This window comes from Lissotriton vulgaris, chromosome 1_2 (genome assembly GCF_964263255.1).
Source record: "Lissotriton vulgaris chromosome 1_2, aLisVul1.2, whole genome shotgun sequence".
In the NCBI taxonomy this organism is placed as follows: Eukaryota; Metazoa; Chordata; class Amphibia; order Caudata; family Salamandridae; genus Lissotriton; species Lissotriton vulgaris.
The window spans coordinates 358,039,181-358,062,395 of NC_141686.1; the positions used below are offsets into that span (position 1 = coordinate 358,039,181).

The following is a 23,215-nucleotide window of genomic DNA, read 5'->3' on the forward strand; positions in this document are numbered from 1 at the left end:
CTTGCCTGTCGAGGGTACTTGGGCCTCCCACACAAGTTATGTTATGGTATTATAAGCTTGTAGAGCGCTATATCACCCAGAGGTATCTAAGCGCTGTCAGCGGATACACAACATCAGTGGGTACAGATGCCAGATCACAGAGGTCCCCACGCCTCCTCAAAGAGCATCGTCTTCAGCTTTTTCCTAAACAACAATAGGTTTTTTTCCTTCCTGAGTTCCGCAGGCAGGTGGTTCCATGCCAGGGGGACAGTGCTAGAGAATGCTCTGCCGCCCTTGGATGTGAGGTTATACCGAGGACAAAGTAGGTTACATGCCTCAGCCGACCGGAGGGACCTAGTGGGTAGGTACCTAAAGAGCCGATCTTTGATGTATTTAGAGGCTGAGCCGTAGATAGCTTTGTGTGCAATGCAGAAGCTTTTAAATTTAATTCTTTGGGCAATGGGCAGCCAATGTAAACTGCAGAGTAGGGGCGTAGCTCAAGTGTGTCTAGGTTTATTAAAGATAAGCCTGGCCGCATCGTTCATTACGACCTGTAGTTGGGCCAGAAGGTTGTTTGGGAGGCCATAGTAAAGGGAATTACCAAAGTCCAGCCGTGCCAAAATTAAGGCGGAGACCGCCAGCCTCATTGTGGAGAAGGACCGCAATGAGGAGAGTTTCCGCAGCTGGCGAATCAGACTCACGCAGATGCCCACCACGGATGATACCTGCTGAGTCATAGATAGTCGGGCATCAATTTTGATGCCAAGACTTTTAACTGCTGGCGCTGGTGCTGGAAGTGGCCCTAATTCAGCCGGCCAAAACTGGTCGCACCAAGGATTAGCAGCTGTGGTGATTGCCAGGACTTCAGTTTTATCTGGATTTATTTTTAAGGAGTTGTTCGACATCCAGCTGATTGTGAATTTGAGTATGTTCTGCATTCTCAAATGAGCCTGAGCAGTGTCGTCAATCTGAATCAGAATCTGTGTGTCGTCTGCGTAATTGTAGACTCTACAGTCCATCCTGTTCAATGACGCGATCAGTTGCTGAAGATAAATGTTAAAAAGCAGAGGTGACAGAGCCGAACCTTGGGGCACGCCGCAGGTCAGTTTTGCCGGCTTGGACACAAGGTCGACAAGGTGCACTCGCACCAGGCAAGGGCTATACCCTGAATCCCCAAGTCCTTTATCCGCGATAGAAGTTGGCAATGATTAACGGTATCAAATGCCGCGGATAAGTCCAGGAGGATCAGGGGACAGGGTTTTTTATTATCAGCCTTGAGTCTCAGGTCGTCCAGCACGGATAGCATTACCAGTTCCGTGCTGTGGTGAGCTCTGAAACCCGCCTGGTTGGGCTCAAGGAGGTGGTTTCTTTCCAGGAAGTGGGTGAGAGAATGTAGAACATGCTGCTCTAAAATTTTCGCAAGGAAGGGAAGCTGGGAAATTGGCCTAAAATTCTTTAGGTTTTTTGGGTCCACACCAGGTTTCTTAAGTAACGGAACCACCATTGCCTCTTTAAAGTTGAAGGGCACCTGTCCCTTCTCTATGGAGTGATTTAGCAGCATGAGGACATTGTCCTCCAATCCAGGCCAACCCAGCTTGAAAATCGGAGGTGGACAGGGGCCAGCTGGAGAGCCAGAATTCACGCGGTTCAGTATAGTTGCTAAACACTCCTTGGTTAGGGCTGGTAGAGCTGATAAGTTTTGCGAGGTAAGTCTGACGGGGGATGGGAGGGATTCAGTAGAGCACGGGAGGATTGGAAACGGATTGATTTCTGCGACCAATTTCTTGATAGGCACTATTTTTATTGGTAGACCTGGGGGGACGCTGGGTGGTAGGAAATTTGTGTGAGCCCAGTGACCACGCTTTCCCACATAAAGTGTGAAAGAACTGATTTGTTTTCAGCTACTATTGAGGTTTGCAAAGGATTCTGAATAAGGGAACGTTGGGGGATCCACGCATGCCATACCTCCTTGGAAGCCCCCAAGTGTCTACTTTTCAGAAGTGTGTGGGTTTGGTAGGTTTCCCTAGATGGCCGTCGAGCACGGGGCCAAAAACCCAGGTGACCCCCCGCCCAAAAGGAGGCTGTTTTGACATAGGCAATTTTGAAGTCGCCTCACTACGTTTTGGGCCTTTGCCTGACGCGGGTACTTGGGCCTCCCACACAAGTGAGGCACCATTTTTATCGGGAAACCTGGGGGAACGCTGGGTGGAAGGAAATTTGTGTGAGCCCAGTGATGCCACGCTTCCCCTCCTTGGAAGCCCACGGGTGTCTACTTTTCAGTAATGTGTGGTAATTTGTGCGTTTGGTAGGTTTCCCTAGATGGCCATCGAGCACGGGGCCAAAAACCCAGGTGACCTCCCTTGCAAAACCAAATTGTTTTGACTTTATTATGGTTTCAGTTCTAAAACATGAGATTTTTGGGACAATAATGCATGGAAATTGTGACAGACGTTTTCAAGTTTGCAGGACATTGTGGATAAAAAAAACTTGGAATTCACAAGAGAGACATCACCATATACTCCCATGGTTTAACAATAATATCTACATTTAGTAGGTTATTCTTAGCTGGAATGTACACCTTAACAGAGACACTCAAAAGTCAAACATTCCAGCCCAGCTATCTATTCTTCAAACACACACACATACTGGTTGGATTTGGCACGAGGGCGAGTGATGGTTCAGTACATAAAATTTTATTAACAAGAGATTTCATATAAATGAAATGCTCTGTCAATAATTAAATGCATAAAAACCGAACCAGTGACTCGCAACTCGTGAGCTGTAAAGGTACGACAAGGCACCAACCGTTTTACAGGCCATTCACGTACCTTTCATACCTGATACACGCAAGACCATTCACAACATCCAGGAGCAAAAACAACACATTACAACATTCACAAAAAGGGACAAGGTACACCCTGCTTCAGAAAGAGAAAAAAGAAAAATATTACTGCACAGCCATCCAATCCTCAAACACACACACATACTGGTTGGATTTGGCACGAGGGTGAGTGATGATTCAGTATGTACAATTGTATTAGCAAGTCATTTCACAAAAATAAAATGCACTGTTAATAATTGAAAGAATGAGAAACTGAATCATTGACTCACAGCTCGTGAGCTGTAAAGCCACATCAAGGCACCAACCTCTTTACAGGCCATTCATACACCTTTCATACGAGTGACACATACAAAACATTCACACTGCCAGCCGCGGGCCCATCACATTACAACTCTCACAGCGCCAATCAAGGGCCCATCGCTTTCACACGCCCACATTCCAGACACAACAACTACACAAAGTGATGGACCGCTTGGAGTGGCGCTCATCTAGCAGTGTGTGTAGTGACCAACAGAAAGTAACTACTCACACACTGCAAGCCAAGCGCCACTCCACGCACACCGGCAGCCAAGCGCCACTCCACGCACACCGCCAGCCAAGCGCCAGCCTACACACACCACCATCACATTTTGACTTCTTTTTACAAAACAAAAAAAATTGCAAATAGATACAACTCGAGTAACACAAAATCTGAAACTAAATACATTGCACTAATGCCAACCTTAAAACAAAATACAAATTTTAAAAAATACAGACCAGGCAGTTCTTTCTACCACTCATGAATACTCCCAAAAATTATTTTGTGTGTGGTAAGCTCTATAACAAGCAGGCACACACACACAGCCCAGGGTTAGAAGGACACCCAGGACAGAAAAGACGAGTCTCCTTCCGCAAAACTGTTCGCCAAGAGACTCTACATCTCCTAGTGGGAAAGTCTTTTGTAGATGTGGGAGGAATGTAATCAGGAAAGTGGCGATCTTTCAATCGAGCCACATCCTCCACCATTCCAAATCTAGGCACACTTACTTGTTGCACAACAACAAGGCTAGATATCACAGAGTGCTGAAACTGAAGAAAAGTCAACTTGGACGCAGGAGAACACTCCTTGAACACAATAAAAACATTAAAAGTTGCTAGATTGAAAAAATGGATGGCCAACTTCTGATACCAAAAATAAGCCTTCCAAATAGCAGTGTAAGGTTCCAACCTCTGATCTACTCTGTCAACACCACCCATGTGCTTATTGTAGTCCAGAATACACACAGGTTTGTGCACATCAGCAGCCTGACCCCAAACAGGCACAGGTGAAGTACTCTCATCATGGATGGTAGTCAGCATGCACACATCCCTCCTGTCCACAAATTTTATAGCTAGTAGTTCTTCACTACGCAAGACACTGCACTCACCCCTCTGAAGTTTTTTGCAAGCAAGCTCTTTCGGAAAACCTTTGCGGTTAGAGCGGATTGTGCCACATGCAAAAATGTCCACTTTAAACAATTGCTTAAACAATTGCACTGCAGTGAAGAAGTTATCAAGGTACAAATGGTGGCCTCTGTTGAACAGTCTTCGAGCAAGATCCCACACAATTTTCTCTGAAACTTCAAAAGTGGGCGGACAACCAGGGGGGGTCAATAGTGGAATCTCTACCAGTGTTCACACGAAAATTAAAAACATATCTTGTCTTACTCTCAGACACCATATACAGTTTAATTCCATAGTGTGCCCTCTTGCTAGGGATGTACTGCCTAAAAACCAAACGAACCTTGGACAAAAACAAAGACTCATCAATAGATATTTCTTTACCTGTGTAGTGACCGAGGTATTTTCAATGATTGGGTCGGTTATGACCGTTGCTCACCACCATCTCAGTGTATTTTAGCCTAATATAGTGATATTTAGGCCTGTTTCTGACTTTACCTTGTTTTATGGCAGTGCTGACTATTGCCTTTGACATGCTTTCATGTTATCTTGCTGTGCAATTCATATCATCACATAGACATAGTGATGTGTAGACCTGAAGGTACAACGAAGGGTTTGATTATGTCTCTTTCTGTTTCTGACTTCATCTTGCTTAATGGCAGGGCTTGCCTATTGGCTTTGGCATGATCTTATGCCTTCTTGCATACTCATTTTGGCTCTTTGCAGGAGTAGAGGCCTATGCTTGAGCGACTCCATATTCTAAACTGCAGCCATCTTCTGAGCCTCTTTAGGTGAGAGGTTATATTTTAGTTTCCATGTGTTGTTCACCAGCAGTGAACCAGAGAGGACCGGTTCTTATCAAAGGAATGTGCTCACTCTATGCCGGAGTCTTAGCAAAATGCTTGGCCAGCTGCTTGTTGTGCTCTTGGTACGAGGTGGTGCAGGAATCCAGTGAGAACGGTAGGCGGAGTTTACTAGAAACTTCGATGGAGAGCTGCATTCTATGTTAGAGAAAGGGGGTCAGAGAGAGGGTGAGATGCTGGTCTGGTGGTTTTGGTGGTCTGATGATACGTCACGGTGCAGACGTGCAGTCGTGTTTGTTGAACAAAGAGTGCTAACCTAACCAAAGAGGGAAAGAGAGACGGACCCTTCTTCAGATGCAAAGATGCCTAAGATTATGGTGAGGTGTTCCATGTATATCTAACTTTGCCTAACTATGTCTTTTATTTTCAGCTTCTACATATATATATATAAGTCAGTAATTGCTATTGTGAAGAATGTCTATTGTGATGTTTAGCTATTTCTTTCTTTTGCCATTCTATCATTGTATAAAAAAGAAACCCCAGAGCATATAATGTGTCTTTATTCCTTGTGAAGGAAGGGCAGGCCCCTTTTTTACCAAGTACTTACAGAGGGATGGGCGATTCCCCTCTAATGGGTAATTGTTGATATGGAAGGGAAATTGACTCCTAGCAGGAGTATCCAAATTCCAGGTAGGTTATCCCAACCCTAGTGTAAGAGGTATGTATTCATTTTCACCATAAGGTGTTGTTTTCGTACTGAGGTGCGTTGTTCGTGCAGATGCGCGTTGTCACCGGAAGGTGTTGTTTTCATACTGAGGTGCGTTGTTCTTGCAGGTGCGCGTTGTCACCGGAAGGTGTTGTTTTTCGTGCTAAGGTGCATTGTTCGTGCAGTTGCGTGTTGTCACTGGAAGGTGTTGTTTTCATACTGAGGTGCGTTGTTCTTGCAGATGCGCGTTGTCACCAGAAGGTGTTGTTTTTCGTGCTAAGGTGCGTTGTTCGTGCAGTTGCGCATTGTCACCGGAAGGTGTTGTTTTCGCACAGTAGTGCGTTGTGGTGCTACACATATCCTCTGACCTATGCCTAAATACTTGCAGTATTTCTAGCTATCAGTATTATCTCTTTCTCATGTAGGTATTCTAAAAGTGTGGTGTTTCTATGGGTCCTGAGAAGGGGCTGTGGTAAGTGATGACTTGGTTACTGGCTGAGATACAAATGTGTGAGAAAACCTAGTCATTACACCCTGGAATGTAAATCTCTGAAAATCGATCAACAAAGTGATCAAGAAAAGGCCGAATCTTAAAAAGACGGTCACAGTCAGGGTGACTATCTGGCAACGCCAAAGTATTATCCACAAAATGCAACATGCTTAGCAAAAGAAAATACCGATCACGATTCATAACAGCTGGAAATGTGGCTGTTGCCATCAAGGGACTGGAACACCAATATGAAGCCAGGTTCGGCTTCCTTACCAAACCAATCAATAAAGTCAAACCCAAAAACCTCTTCAGCTCTTCCAGATTTGTGGGAGTCCACCGGGTAGCTCTAGAGTGGGGCCTAAGTTTGTCACTGTTGACCTTCAAAAACTGTTCAGCATACAAATTAGTCTGCTCAACAATCTCACCCAAAACCACATCATCCATAAATAACTGAAAATACTGTATAGGCAAAAAAAAATTCACAATCCACTCTACACCCTGCATCACCGCTAAAGGCAGGCAACACCGGCTGCACCATGTTAGGATCAACCCAGAGTCCAGCACTTCCAGTAGGAAGACTAGCAGCGTCAGGCTGCAATCCAGATGCCTCTTGCGCCATCGGCAAAGCAGGCCCTTCATCTGCACTGAGAGAACCTTCATCATCCGATGATTCCATGTGGAGATAAAACTCACTGCCAGAATCTTCCCCTCCCTCCTCTCCCTCAGACGCACTGTCAGTGTCATAATCCGGCTCAGAGGAAGATTCAAGAAGCATACCAACCACCTGCTGAGCAGTCATTCTACGGCTAGCCATAATGATTACTAATAAAGGTAACTTGTCACACAAGTCAACAACAACAATCACTATGTAAAATAAGCAATGAACAAAATTCACCTTTATCAAAAATAGCTATACACTACAAAACGATACCAGTCACTTGCAAGAAGCAGTTACACCACGTACTCTGCACAGACACAGTATGGCTCAACAATAACCCACTGAAAAAAAATAGAAAGAAAAAAAATTACACATTAGACAATGCAAAACACATCACAAAGATTTTCTTGCTCAAAACACTAACTAAATATGATGCCACTATGAGACCACTTACAAAAAAATTAAATCCTACATTACAATATCACTCATTTGGAGCAAATACAACACAAGTTCAGGAATTTATATAGCGTACTACTCACCCAGAGGGTCTCAAGGCGCTTGGGGGAGGGGGGGGGGGGTGCATTATTTATCGAATAGCCAGGTTTTAAGTTCCTTTCTGAAGGAAATGTGGTTCTGTGTAAGGCGGAGGTGAGTGGGGAGAGAATTCCAAGTTTTGGCCGCTAAGAAGGAGAGGGATCTTCCTCCCATGGTGGATCTGTGGATGCGCGGAATTGCGGCGAGGGCTTGATTGGAGGATCGTAGTTGGCGGGTGGGTGTGTAGAAGGACAGTCGTGTGTTGAGGCATTCGGGCCCTAGTTTGTAGAGGGCCTTGTGTGCGTGGGTGAGGAGACGGAATGTTATTCTCTTGTTGACGGGCAGCCAGTGGAGGTCTTTCAGGTGACCGGTAATGTGAGCTTGGCGAGGGATGTCCAGTATGAGTCTGGCTGATGCGTTTTGAATGCGTTGGAGTTTTTTCTGTAATTTGGCTGTGGTTCCGGCATAGAGGGTGTTTCCATAGTCCAGTCGGCTAGTGACCAGTGCGTGGGTGACAGTCTTTCTTGTTTCGGTGGTGATCCAGCGGAAGATTTTTTTGAGCATGTGAAGTACGTTGAAGCAAGAGGATGAGACGGCGTTGACTTGTCTGGTCAACGAGAGGGAGGAGTCTAGGATGAAGCCTAGGTTACGTGCGTGGTCTGTAGGTATGGGTGCTGTGCCCAGGGCCGGTGGCCACCATGAGTCGTCCCAGGCAGAGGGGGATGATCCTAGGATGAGGACTTCCGTTTTGTCTGAGTTTAGTTTTAGGCGGCTGTTTTTCATCCATTCGGCTACTTCTTTCATGCCTTCGTGAAGATTGGTTTTGGCGGTGTTAGGGTCTTCGGTGAGGGAAAGGATCAGCTGTGTGTCGTCAGCATAGGAGATGATGTTGAGATTGTGATGTCGCGCGATGGATGCGAGGGGACTCATGTAAACGTTGAAGAGGGTGGGACTGAGTGAAGAACCTTGTGGTACTCCGCAGATGACTTCGGTGGCCTCTGATTTGAATGGGGGGAGGCGGACTCTCTGGGTTCTCCCGGCGAGGAACGAGATGATCCAGTCCAAAGCTTTTCCTTGTATGCCGATGTTGCTGAGGCGTTGTATGAGGGTGTTATGACAGACTGTGTCGAAGGCGGCGGAGAGGTCGAGTAAGATGAGGGCAACTGTTTCTCCGTTGTCCAGTAGCTTTCGGATGTCGTCTGTCGCTGCAATGAGGGTGGTTTCGGTGCTGTGTTTGGCTCGGAAGCCAGACTGTGAGGTGTCGAGGGTTTCGGAATTGTTGGATTCAAGAAGGCAGCGAGCTGGCTATTGACTGCTTTCTCAATGACTTTGGCAGGGAATGGGAAGAGGGAAATGGGGCGGTAGTTCTTAAGTTCAGAGGGGTCTGCTGTGGGTTTCTTCAGGAGGGCGCTGAGTTCGGCGTGTTTCCAGCTTTCTGGGAAGGTAGCGGAGTTGAAGGAGCAGTTGATGACATCACAGAGATGGGGTGCGATGATGGAGTTTGCTTTGTTGAAGATGTGGTGGGGACAAGGGTCGGTTGGCGAACCTGAATGGATGGAGTTCATTAGACGGATGGTGTCTTCAGTGGTGATTGGGTTCCAGGCGCTAAGGTTATTAGAGATCGGTTTAGGTTCAGAGGTGGGTGGAGTGGACTGTTCTTTGGATATGTTCTCAAAGCTGTTATGTATGTCGGCGATTTTGTTGTAGAAGAAGGAGGATAACGAATCGCAGAGGTCCAGGGAGGGAGTAATGTCGTTTGAGCCTGCGGTGGGGTTGGTAAATTCTTTGACGATGTTGAATAGTTCCTTACTGTTTTGGGCGTTGTTGTCGAGTCGATCCTTGAATGCTGATTTCTTGGTGGATCGGATCAATTGGTGGTGTTTGCGGGTGGCTGCCTTGAAGGTGGTTAGGTTGTCAGTGGTTGGGTTTTTTCTCCATGTTTTCTCGAGAGTACGGCATAGCTTCTTGGATTTCTTAAGGTCATCGTTAAACCAGGGGGCCTTTTTGCTATCCTGTTTGGTTTGGTGGTTTTTCAAGGGTGCTAATTTGTCAGCGCTGTGAGTGATCCATTGTTTGAGTTTGGAGGCAGCTTGGTTTGGGTCCGATGAAAGGGCGGGAGGGTTTTAGTTGAGCGATGTGAGGAGTTGGTCGGTGGTGATTTTGTTCCAGTTTCTTCGAGGGATAGGTTGTGGGGGGTTGGGGGTCGTGGTAGTTTTGTAGCTGAAGTGAACACAGCTGTGGTACGTCCAATGGAGAGCTGTGGTGTGATCGAAGGAGATGTGTTTGCTGGAGGTGAAGATTGAGTCGAGTGTATGTCCGGCTACGTGGGTGGGGGTGTCAACAAGTTGTTTGAGTCTGAGATTGGCTAGGTTGTCTAGAAGGGTGGTGGTGTGGCTGTCGTTTTTCTTTTCCAGGTGGAAGTTGATGTCTCCCAGTAGGATGTAGTTCTCGGAATTAAGGGCATGTGTGCTAATGGAGTCAGTAGTGTCTTCGCTGAATTGTGTGTTGGTTCCTGGTGGTCTATAGATGAGGGTGCCTCTAAGTGTGGTCCTGGGGTCGGTGTGGATCTGGAAGTGGAGGTGTTCGGCGGTTGCAAGGTTGTCTTTGAAGCTGGTCATGATTCTGATGTTGTTCTTATGGACGATGGCGATGCCTCCTCCTGTTTGGTTGGTGCGGTCTTTTCGGATGATCTTGTAAGCGTCCGGGATGGGTATGGCGATGTCGGGTGCTGATGATGCGTTCATCCAGGTTTCTGTGAGGAAGGCGATGTCCGGTGAAGCAGTGTCGAGTAGGTCCCAGAGTTTAGTGGCGTGTCTGTGGTCCGAGCGGGTGTTCAGCAGGATGCACTTCAGGTGGTTAGGGTCGGGGCGGTGTTTAGAGGAGGAGCTTTTGGTGTGGGTCTTGATGCAGGCGAACGTGCAGGAGTGGCAGGCGAAGGGACCGTGGGTGCGTCCTGGGGCAGCTTCGCAGCATTGTGGAGCGCGTCCGGCGTTAAGGGCAAAGAGGGTGGCGGCGTCATACGTTAAGCGGGAGGAGTGGGTTTTGCGGGGGCCAGGGGGTCTGGCGCTGGGCGCGGTCCAGGCGCGGACGGGCGTAGACGGGCTTACCTTTGGCGCACCTTCGCGTACATGGGGCGCAACCGCTGCGCATGAACGCTGCGCGCAAATGCGACTGACATAAGTGGATAGTGGGGGGGCGGAGCGAGGGAGAGGCAGCTGGGAGGCAGGCGCGGGGTGGAGAGAGCGGGCTCCAAGGCACAACAACAACCAAATGGCCGCCAAAGTGAAACCGGAACAGGATGGGGCGCAAGGCGGGGATACGCTGTGGGAAACGAGAGATATAAATAAAATGAAGGTCTAATTAAAGCAATCGAGCGATGCAGACTAGGACAGCACAATATGCGAAATACAATAATTGGATCAGTGTTAATGAGGCACAGCGCTCTATCGTAAGGCAGGCAGCAGTTCAACAGGCTCAGAGCAGCGAGCGCAGCTTTACGATACCACAGTCAGCAGGCAGTAGTTTTGCACGGCGTGAGTCACAGATCACTGCTGACGAAATCACAAACAGGAATCAAAAGAATTACACTAGAATAAAAAGGAGAAAAAACAGTACAATCATATATGCAAACAATGCACCAAACCACCATCCAAGCTAAGGGGTAGGTGGGCCTAAGAGTATAAATTAAATATTCACCCCCGTAAAAGGGGAGCACCCCTTGCCCTTGAGGCCACCCCCAAAACAAAAATGTAAAAAAACCTCTAGGGCTAGATGTAGGTAAATTGGATTTACCGATTCATAAATACCGAATTTTACCGATTTGGTATTTATGATTCGGTAAATCCAATGTAGGTAAAAAATCTGTAAAAAATACAGAATCTGTAGGATTGACATTGATTCCTATAGGTCTCAAGGCCCATAGGAATCCATGGCAATTACCGAATCGGTGAATACCGATTCGGTAAAATTACCGAATTGACAAGGGGGACAGGGTGTCACTTTGACACCCTGTTGCACCCCTGATACTGGCTTGTGTGCCATGTGGCACACATGGCAACCCTCTTTGTTATTTAGTGTTACAGGCTCAGCCTTACTGATAAGAGCCCTACCCTCTTTGGTTGTGCAGCATCCCAAAATACGCGGCATCACATACCATCACTTACATTTTCTTCCCACACAATTTAGTCAAGTCTGTCGCGTAATTTGGTCCTCACCTGCCTCATAATTATAGTAGCCCTGCCTACAGGTTTAGAACTTTTTGTCAGGAGGGGGTCTTTACGCCTCAAAATGTTGACAGGGGGGTCTCGGCATCCAAAAGTTTAAAGACCTCTGCTCTAGAAGGAACTGTTGTCCTCTTTAGAGAGGTTGTTGCATCTCCTAACGGCCAGTGAGCTTCTTATAGATGCTGTTGACCTCTCAAAGAAAGGCTCTTGAGGGGTCCAGTAGCCCCTTTAAGGGGAGCTGCTGAACCGCTTATGTTGGCTTGTGAGTATCCTAAGGGAACTTTTATGCTTTTGAAGGGGCTGTGAACTTCTTGATAGACCTGATAAGCTTGTGGAAGCCATTGTCATTTTTAAGTGAAGGACTGTTGGACCAAGTACGGGCCGTTACACCTCTTGAAGCAAGGGCTGAAAAGCCTCTGGGGTGGCAGAGCCTCTTGTGGATGGTATGCCTGAGTCTTGAGGGAGCTCTATTCTCCTCTGCGACTGTTGAGGCCTTTCGCAGGAGACTGTTATTGAAGTTTATTGTTGAGTCGTGTGAAGTAGGCTCTTGTATTGTATTGCAGCATTTATGTAGAGGCTGCTACCCCTTTGCTGGGCACTGAAGAGCTTGCTTGGCCTCTTTAGAGTGCAGCAAGTGTTGGCCTGAGAGCGATTGAATATCTGTATAGAAGAAAAGCTGGTGAGGTTCCTGAAGGGGGCTTTGGGCATCAGGAAGGGGAGCTCCTGAACCTTTCAATTTAGCTGGTAGGTGTCATAAGAGGGAATTTGGATGGTTACTGGAGCAAATGACTTCTAGTGCGACCTGGGGAGCTTGAAATTAAGGGCCGCTGATCACTAGTGTGGCCATTGAGCCTCATGAATGGGGAAATGGAAAGCTGTTCGATAGGGGGGAGCCTCTTGGGATGGTGAGCCTCTTGTTGAAGCTTTTAGTTGAATTTGGGGACTCAACACCTTTCGTGACTTTCCAAGTGGGCTATTGGCCTTGACATCTTCATCTTCTTGATTAGTTGGACATTCTCCTCCATCTGCCTAACCTTATGTAACACTCTCTCCCGGTAACAGTCTAATTCAAAGTCCTTGGATCTTTTCCTTGAAGAATTATCTGCACTACTTCTACTATTTTAATTATACTATCTAACCATACGTTCTATTAATTTTAATAAGACAGGGAAATTACACAAAATAATAATATTATTTTTGGTGTTAACCCCGCTTATAAAATCCTCCACCAAAACTACTTAGCCACTTACCTACCTTTCCAAATCTACATTCTGTTTTCTTTACCCAAGATCCTACAGCTCAATCAATCAAACAGGGGTTGGTAAAGCGCGCCACTCACCCATGAGGGTCTCATGGCGCTGGGAGTTGGGGGGGAGGTGGAGGGAGGCAAGCTCTGGATCAGTTGAAGAGCGAGGTCTTGAGGTCCTTCCTGAAGGTGTGCAGAGTGGGGGAGCGTCTTATGTTGACTGGGAGCTCATTCCAGGTCTTTGCTATGACGTAGGAGAAGGCTCTTCCACCTGCTCTGTTCTTTGGATGTGGGGGTCTCTGCCAGGGCGAGGTAACGGAGCGGAGGTTCCTTTTGGGTACGTAGTAGGAGACTCTCGTTGAGGTATTTGGGTCCGATGTTGTGGAAGGATTTGTAGGCGTGAGTGAGAAGTTTGAAGGTTATTCACTTCTGTCCACAACCTGGTTCTTCTAATGACCTAATCTCATCAAGTTAGGTATGTTAGTAATGTAAGAGTCAGTCACTCCACTATAATCCAGTATGTATGTGCAACACTTCTTCACCTTAATTACTTTAGACACCGCCCTCTTTCGCAAAGAGTATATTTAAAGCAAGACAGTTCTGCATCACTATTGATCTCATCGCCAACATTTCTTTGTTCACTAATTTAAAGGACCCTGAAGTATCTACAGCAAGTCTATCTATGAACCTAGATTGTTTCCAAATCTTCACATCATTCATGGGTATTTCCTTAGGGGGAGTAACAGCCTCTAAAACATCCATTACTACTTGACCAAAATCTCTTTTCTCTCTCCTCAAACTATGTTCCTTTACTATCTCCTCTTCATGATATAATCTACAGAAAACTAAAGCTTGATGACGTGAACCCACTCAGTTCTTACTGTGATTGCTATAGAGGATAGCGACCATAATGCCCTGATTTTAGTAATGGGCCTGCCCAAATTGGGCAGGAGCGGAGCTCCCTTGATGGGCAATGGCGCCAAAAATAAATATAATGATAATCTCACCCTGTCCAACAACCGGCGCAGAGTTAGATGGTCTAGTCTTAAGGAAAAACCAGAACAGATAGCGGAATTGTATAATCTGGCAATTCCCTTTCTGTCTGAGGTCGCAGTCCTAGCTGATTTACCATCCTTCAAGGACTCCTTATCAGAGCTAGAGGTCCTACACCGGGACCTGGCAACCAGCCTAGCTGAGGTACTCAATCCTAGGATGCCCAAGAAAGGCAACAGGGTCCCTTGCCCTTCCTGGTATAATAAGGTGTGCAGGAGGGCTAAGTCAGAGTTGGTGCTGGCCCTCAAACACAACAATAGAATAGTAATTAAAGATAGGAGGGAGCGCTACAAAAAACTAATTAAGTGCGCGAAGGAAGAGTGGGACCAGGAAAGGTGAACTAACTTATCCTCTGTTTTAAATAACAACGGTTACAAAATATTCTGGTACATAATTAATACTGGTACAGGCCAGCCGAAAACAGCTGTAGAGCCTTACCTAGCGCCAGAAGTATGGGAATGCCATTTTCGGACTCTATACTCTAGCGAGGTTCCCCCTGACGAATTTGCTAATCCATTTAGCCTTGGTACGCACACCATTCAGCCAGAGGAGTGTGAAGTTATGGAGGCTGAGGTGTGTACTGCTCTATACAAACTTGCCTCAAATAAAGCACCCGGCCTGGACAAACTCCCGGGCGACCTCTTTAAAACACCAGCCGAAAGTCTGGGGTCCCTATCTCCGGAATGTATTAATGCAATCCTAAGAGGTATGGCTCTCCCTAGTACTTGGCTGGGAGCAGAGATCGTCCCTATTTTTAAAAGGGGCTCACCTCTGCTCCCATCCAACTACACACCTATAAGGCTCATTGACGTCCTACAGAAGATCTTTGCGAGACTTATCCTGGAACGGCTACAGGATTGGATGGAGGAGTTTGCAATACTCAGCCCTTATCAGGCAGGGTTTAGGAAGAACACCTCCACCGTGGACCACATTTTTTGATTAGTGCTGCTGCACAGGAAAACGGTGTGCATAGAGGGTGGCAGTCTCTATATGGTGTCCGTTGACCTTCGCTCTGCCTTCGATCTTGTACCTAGGGGCAAACTCTGGAGTGTTCTTCTGGAGCTGAGTATCCCCATCCACCTCCTTTCAGTCCTGATGAGGCTACACGAGGCGAACTTCGCCCAAGTTGGATGCGGGAAAAGTGGCGAATTAACATCTAGATTCCCCGTTGACCGGGGGGTAAGGCAGGGCTGTGTGCTTGCACCGACCCTGTTTTGCCTCTATGTCAACGGGGTAATCGCGCATCTAAACGGCGTGCAGAACAATGACACACCCAAGCTCGCAGGGAATAGGGTACCAGCGATAATGTTCGCCGATGATACCCTCTTGCTCTCCAGATCTGCAATGGGCATTCAGCGAACATTGGACAGTTTTGTTGAATTTTACTCTGCCCAGGGAATGGAGATCAACTCACTTAAAACAAAATACATGATCTTCAACCCGCCTAGAACTACAAGACCCAACCCTATTCTAGGCAAAACAAGACTGGAAAGGGTAAGCACTTTTGTTTATCTTGGGGTCACGATTAATGAGAGCTTGTCGTGGGGCCCCCAGCAAACTAAATCTCAACTAAAACTTGCCCAACTGTCGAGTGGGATTCTTTGACTATCCAATCTGTCAACAATAAAACCGATTGGTCCACCTCTTGAGGTCTATAAATCACAAGCTAGGGGTGCAAGCATGTTTAGTGGTGAGCTATGGGGTCACTGCAACAAAACTCAAATCACCAGGGTTGAGAACAACTTTTTAAGGCAACTGTTAGCCCTTCCTTCCAGTACCCTGCTCCTCCCTCTAAGATTGAATATGGGGATTACGCCAATTGATGAGGAGCTAGCCTTAAAACCATTATGGTTCTGGCGCCGGCTCTGGGTCACGCCAGAGCTGATTAATTATAGGCAGGAGCTCAGAGAAATACTCATCTGTATGAGCCCACGCAAAATTCCTTGGCTCTCCCACATTAAGAAGGAATTCACCAGGCTGGGACTTCCTGTCCTGTGGTCTGATCCGGAGCAGGGCTGCAAAGAGATTTCGGCCATCATGCTCACGAAGGTATATCGTGATGTGAACATGAATATGGCCTTGTGTAATCCCAATAGTGGCTCTAGAACTGCTACCTTTCTCTTGGTTTAAGATTCATATTGCTTTGAACGTTTCTTAGATTTAATTTACCCTGTTTTAGCAAGAAAACTGTATGTGCAATGGCGGTATGGAGTACTACCATTACGAACCCTCACATGTAACAGGACATTGTCCGATCTGAAAAATTGTCCTCTCTGTGTATGTGATAGCGAATCGGAGTCACATGTTTTCTTTTTTGGCCCTGCTTACTACAAACCTAGGAAGTATTGGCTTATCCCATTGTGCAAAAATGTGGGCTTCCGGCATTGTGCGCACGCGCTCAGAGTACTGAAAACTGATGCTGCCGGACCAATTGTTTTTGCTCTATCACATTTTTTGGCAGCTATGTGGCGCATTCGCAGAGTTTTAACTGCCCAGGGCTAAGTCTGGCACATGTTTCTAAGAGTATTGAGCTGTTTTAAACTGTATTCTATTAATTGTTCTAAATATATTGTGATATGTGATAAATAATTGCTATGTACATACTGTGATAATCATGTAATTGTCATTTGTTTTAACCTGTGCTTTTATGGTACTCTTACCGAAATAAAGTTTTTAAAATGATGATGATGATAGCATTGGCACTATATTGGCGCAAGCACTATCTGTATTACAAAAAGGACAGCACAAGCAGCTGTGGCCCCTTCAGAAATACCAAAGTGCCCCAGGGGCACATCAAGTGGGCAACCCTGTTAATTGTGCCCCATGGCAACTTTCCATATTACGACCCCGTAAGTGTAGATGGCAAGGTGCTTGGTTGATGCTCTTCTTCCCCTAATACCAGAATTGAGGATAGGTAGACGCTTACTGGAGGCATGTGTCGCTGTAATCCCAGCTGGAGCTGTCAGCCTTCACGTGATTCTATGTAGGAAAGCATCATTTCTTACCTGAAGCACAACTGACATTTTGTGTTTCCTCTGGCCTCGGATAGGTAGTGGGATGGCTCTCCTCCTCCTCCCCCTCCTCCTCCTCTTTAATGACGACCGAAATGATATTTGTCAACGTTCCATAACCTAAAATTTATTCAAACCAAAAAATAATTACAACATTTACATTTCAATGTACTGTCTGCATGAGTGTGAAATCTGCTGACTGACTGCATAAAGCCCCAATACTCTGCACAACTGGAACATACAACTCTAACTTGATGAGCAAAGAATGAAGGGAAAAGGAACTCTTTACACTCCCATAAGTGTATCCGTGCAGGTGCCGTATTATGAAAAGTGCCCTGGGGGCTCAACGGGCATGCGCGCCGGCTTTGCACGCTCCTGTGGCACTTTGGCATCACAGGAATGGCGGCAGAAGTTTGTGCGGCCCTTTCTGTAATACAGATAGCGCTGACGCACACATAGCGCCAGTGCAATTACCAGAGGACGTTCCCTCATTTGCATGGGGGTGTGGCTTCTTGCAAATGAGGGAATCTCTTTGGCTCTGAGCACGCGTATGATTATAGACACAGGCGCGGAGCCAAAGAAGGTGTCTGGAGGTGCTATGACAGCTAAAGACACCCAAAAGGTGGTGCACTGTCAGTGCACCCCCAGAGAGCAGCTCTCTGGAGGGTGGAAAGGGGGGTTTTATGGACCCCCGAGACATCCCCTTGCAGGCAGATGCATTCACTCACTGCACCCACCTGCAAGGTGGTCTCTTTCCCCTCTTAAAAGTGCAGGGGGGTTGCCACCTGTGTAGTGAAACACAGGGCGGCTGCTTCAAAGCTGCGCTGTATTTCACTGAATGCGCAGCCCCCAGGGCAGCACGAGTTTTCAGCTGTCCGGGGGGCAGCCCATTGAACATAAGAAGGCGCACTTTCCCGGGTTGCACCTGGCACACCTTTTAAAAGCTGCGCCCGGCACTAACAAGGAAAATGCACCACATTTAAAAACGCATCTCCAGGTCTTCATGTGCATCTTGGCTATGAAGCAGACTCCTAAAAGTACACGCTTCTCTTCCTCCTGAACGATGGACTGACACACTCCTCTCTAACCTCCTAAGCGTGGCATGAGTTACAGTCAATAAGTGTCTGCCGCGATGTGATGCATCCAGCATTCAATCAGAGTGACGCTATTGTTTATTGCAGTCTGATCTTGGTTTGTATCTTTAGTTTATACGATTTGCTATATGGGTGTCAGCTGAGGAGTTAGATTGGAGTTGAATAGGTTTTTCCGCTGCGGGTTCAACCGCTCGTCTTTAAACCAGCGGCTGCCACATACCTCACTCTCTCTAGTAAGACAGAGCTACCCAGATTATGAAAAGCCCCAAAAAACACAAACACATCAGTCGCTGGGGTTAAAATGATACTCTTTCTGAATCATAGTTGGCGAAGCATTACACCTCATGTAAAACATGGAGGCCTGAGGACTGTGTACAAACACCTGTCTCATCTGAATTACGCACCTACCCAGCAGTAACTGCACTGGAAAAATTTAGAGGTTGGTGTATGTTGTAGGGCCGCATAAAACATTCGATCTGTAAACCCTGTACTGTCTGAAGTACCCACGGGTCGCTCATCAAACTCTCCTACCTGTGTAGAAACAAGGCAATCCAGCCTCCCACTGTGACCTCCACACTGAATCAGGTTTACCTGAATAGGAGGCATCGCTGCTGTTTTTCTGTCCTCAATACCCTCCCTTGTGCTGCTTGCCTCTGCCACCACGGTTTCGAGTGGAGTAGAGGTTGGATCGCTAAGCTCCGCCACGTCCTCTTTGATCAAAGCTTCTGGAGGTCTGATTGAATCCACGGCCGGTCGCTCGACCCCTGAAGCACCCGCCCCTGGTAAAAACCTTATTGATGTTACTTTGGGCTGGTGGTGTGTGTGTGCCTGGCGGAAGTGTGCACTGCCGGCTGGTGGTGTGTGTGCCTGGTGGAAGCGTGCACTGCCGGCTGGTGGTGTTTGGGAAAATAATATTGTTTGTGATAACTATATAATCATGTAAACAATGTTTAGTAATATATGTATTTGTATTTTTGTGATTGAAGATTGTTCTAATGACATATATGTGCTTTAGGATATAGGACTATGCAGTTTCATAAATTAAATAAGCATTTTGAGACCAGATGTTCAAGCTTCCTAGTCTTTAAGACATGTAGCTACACAAAGATTTGGTCGCTCAGGAAAGGGAGGATAATCCACTGGTGTTAAAAATGTTTTGTACAGCTGGAAATTGAGAACAGAATTCCAGGGGAACACTGAACAGCCAACACATCCAAAAGTATTGCTGTCTGAAACGCAAAAGCATGGCCAATTAGACTTGATAGACCCATCAGAGAGAGATCGGGATTCTCAGGCCAGGCATTTAACACAATAAAGACTATGTTACCACATCATAACATCTGATATGTCAGTAAAGGAGGTATGCTTATCCTCATTCCATTTTAAATAGTCGAATTAATGGATGGTCCCGCACTTGTTTCCCATTAATAAAGTGAGGTGTCCACAATGGCCGATCTGTGTGTGCACCATTCTGTAAGACTTACATGAAGATGCTAGGTAGCTTAAGATATTTGCCACAATAGAGACAGAGCACAGCATTTAACTGAGTGTGTCAATTTGACTAATTGCGAATGGGCATTGTGATCTTGTAACATTTTAATAACAACAAATTAGTGAATCCTCATGCCCACCTTTTTGCAGCTCCTGCGTCTCATAATGATGGCGACAAACAGATAGAATCCCAGGTAGAACATGGACACTAAGACACCGCGGTCAGCAGCAAGTGTTTGGAGACACAATGGGTTTGCACAAGCCATATGCAGCCTAAGAGAGCTGCACATTACTTTTAGACATCATTCAATTCAACAGCACAGCCTCTGAGGGAGGCGCATTGATTTTACACAACATTTGTAGACAACAGCTGGCACAATGCTGCAAGCTTCCAACCAAAGTCTCTAAGGAGAACCTTCAGATAGAACGTTTTTTACAAATTACGAGAAACTGCACAAATAAGGCTCTTTCAGGAAACAATAATTGAAGACCGTCCGCCCTACAAATGGTAGGCATTCTGACCTACTTCTTTATCTCCAGGAACACTATGAAAAGACATGCAGTCTCAAACAAAAAAAACCTAGCAAATTAACCCAGACTCCCTTGTGGAAAGCTCTCAGTGTAGCAAGCACATTATTTTTCCAAAAAAAAAACTCTCACTTTAGGAGTAAAACAAAAAAGTCTGCTGGGCACCCGTGTGAAATATGGCAGCCACTCAGCAAACTTTAGGAGCTTTTAGAGGAGCTCCTGTCGCTCCTCTGAAGTCACAGGGATAGCCAGGTAGGTGGAGATCGCTAAACATGGGGGACGCTAGTGTAATGGTGTAGTGGAAGTTGGTAAACATGCTCCTCTGGCAGACCGTGGACACATTGTCAAACTATACATGAGGGGGACAGTCTTCAAATGTAACTCAAAATAGAACAAGCATTTGCAATGCAATAGGTCGCGCATTAGGAAAGTTTGAGCTATTGGTATTGTAAATGACCTAAAACAAGCATTGGAAATGCAATAGGTCTCGCACCATTAGAGTTAGTGCTTTTAGAATTGTTTATGGGTTTTTTTTGTAAATGTTTAGCATTTTTGTTTCCTGTAGCCAATGCTAAAGAATTACAAATAAAAAAAGCCATAAATATTTTTAAAAGCTCTAACTGAAATGGTCTGAGAGCTATTGCGCTGTGTGAGGGTGAGGTGTTGAGGGTGAGTGAGGGTGAGCGTGAGGGTGGGTGAGGGTGAGTGAGGGTGAGTGAGGGTGAGTGAGGGTGAGGTGTTGAGGGTGAGTGAGGGTGAGGGGGAGTAGTTGAGGCTGAGTGAGGGTGAGTGAGAGTGAGTGTGAGTGAGGTGTTGAGGGTGAAAGTTTGAGGGTGAGGATGTTTTTTTTTTTTAAATTGCGAAAATAATTGCTTTGTTATTTACAATGCCAATAGTTTTATGTTTCGTAAATCTGACACATATTGTAACACAAAATGTGTTGTAGCACTGAGTGGTGTGAGGGTGAGTGGTGTGAGGGTGAAGGGTGTGAGGGTGAGGGGTGTGAGGGTGAGGGGTGTGAGTGTGAGGGGGTGAGGGGGGTGAGGGTGAGGGGTGTGAGGGGTGTGAGGGTGAGGGTGAGTGTGAGGGGGGTGAGTTTGAGGGGGAGGGGGGTGAGGGTGAGGGGGGTGAGGGGTGTGAGGGTGAGGGGTGTGAAGGTGAGGGGGGTGCGGGTGAGGGGGTGAGGGTGAGTGTGAGGGGGGTGAGGGTGAGTGGAGTGAGAGTTAAGGGTGTTGAGGATGAGGGGGGTTAGTATGAGGGAGTTGAGGGTGAGGGGGGTGAGGGTGAGGGTGAGGGGAGGGGAGGGAGGGTGAGGGAGGGTGAGTGGTGTGAGGGTGAAGGGTGTGAGGGTGAGGGGTGTGAGGGTGAGGGGTGTGAGGGTGAGGGGGGTGAGTGTGAGGGGGGTGAGTGTGAGGGGGGTGAGGGTGAGGGGTATGAGGGGTGTCAGGGTGAGGGTGAGGGTGAGGGGGGTGAGGGTGAGGGGGAGTGGGGTGAGGGTGAGGGGGGTGAGGGGTGTGAGGATGAGGGGTGTGAGGGTGAGGGGGGTGTGGGTGAGGGGGGGGAGGGTGAGGGTGAGTGTGAGGGGGTGAGGGTGAGTGGGGTGAGGGTTAAGGGTGTTGAGGATGAGGGGGGTTAGTATGAGGGAGTTGAGGGTGAGGGGGGTGAGGGTGAGGGTGAGGGGAGGGGAGGGAGGGTGAGTGGTGTGAGGGTGAGGGGTGTGAGGGTGAGGGGTGTGAGGGTGAGGGGTGTGAGGGTGAGGGGTGTGAGGATGAGGGGGGTGAGTGTGAGGGGGGTGAGGGGGGTGAGGGTGAGGGGTCTGAGGGGTGTCAGGGTGAGGGTGAGGGGGGTGAGGGTGAGGGGGAGGGGGTGAGGGGGAGGGGGGTGAGGGGTGTGAGGGTGAGGGGTGTGAGGGTGAGGGGGGTGCGGGTGAGGGGGGAGGGTGAGGGTGAGTGTGAGGGGGGTGAGGGTGAGGGTGAGTGGGGGGAGTGTTAAGGGGGTTGAGGATGAGGGGGGTTAGTATGAGGGAGTTGAGGGTGAGGGGGGTGAGGGTGAGGTTGAGGGGAGGGGAGGGAGGGTGAGGGAGGGTGAGGGGGTGAGGGAGTGTAAGGGAGAGTGAGGGTGAGGCTGAGCGGGTGTGAGAGGGTCAGTGAGGGGGTGTGTGAGAGGGTGAGTGAGGGGGTGTGTGAGGTGGTGTGTGAGAGCGTGAGTGAGGGGGTGTGTGAGGGGTGTGTGAGAGGGTGTGTGAGAGGGTGAGGGTGTGTTAGGGTGAATGAGGGTGAATGAGGGGGTGTGAGGGGGGTGAGGGTGGGGTGTTGAGGGAGTGAGTGTGAGGGTGTGAGGGGTGATGTTGAGGGGGTGAGGGTGAGGGGGTGAGTGTTAGGGGGTGACTGTTAGGCGGGTGTGAGTGTTAGGGGGTGTGAGCGTTAGGGGGTGTTATTTTTAGGGTGGGTGAGGGTGAGGGTGAGTGAGGGTGTGTGACTTTTCGGGTGTGTGACAGTGCGTGAGTGTTAGTGTGTGTGAGGGTGAGTGAGGGTGTGCGAGGTTTTGTTACACAGAGGGTGTGTGCCGGTGTGTGAGGGTGAGGGTGTGTGAGGGTGAGTGTGAGTTATTTGGAGTGAGTGTGAGTGAGGGGGTGTGAGGGTGTTGTTGTGAGTGTGAGGTGAGTGAGCGTGTGTGAGTGTGATGGGGTGTGAGGGTGAGGGGGTGCGAGTGTGTGTAAGTGTGAGGATGAGTGATGTTGTTTGCGTCTGAGAGTGTGTGAAGTGTCGTGAGTGTGAGAGTGTTGTGATGAGTTTTAGGGGAGCGTGTGTGTGTGAGGGTAAGGTGTTTGAGGATGAGGGGGTGTGTGTGTGAGGGTGAGTGAGGGTGTGTGAGGTGTTGTTAATCAGAGGGTGTCTGACGGTGTGTGACGGTGTGTGAGGGTGAGGGTGTGTGAGGGTGAGTTTGAGTCATTGGGAGTGAGTGTGAGTGAGTGTGAGTGAGGGGGTGTGAGGGTGTTGTTGTGAGTGTGAGGGGTGTGAGCGTGTGTGAGTGTAATGGGGTGTGAGGGTGAGGGGGTGTGAGTGTGTATGAGGATGAGGATGAGTGATGTTGTTTGCGTCTGAGAGTGTGTGTGGTGTAGTGAGTTTGAGAGTGTTG

At 47.7% G+C, this 23,215-nt stretch overlaps 1 pseudogene across 1 annotated transcript in view; it reads right to left on the reverse strand.

Annotated features, from left to right (window-relative positions):
* Window positions 1-476: 476 nt before the first annotated feature.
* The window catches only part of LOC147736833 (uncharacterized), a 68,727-nt pseudogene continuing 45,988 nt past the window's right edge, over window positions 477-23,215 (reverse strand). Inside the window, exon 3 of the transcript XR_015307515.1 lies at window positions 477-1,022. The product of XR_015307515.1 is annotated as an uncharacterized LOC147736833 (transcript). The remainder of the gene's footprint in view (window positions 1,023-23,215) is intronic.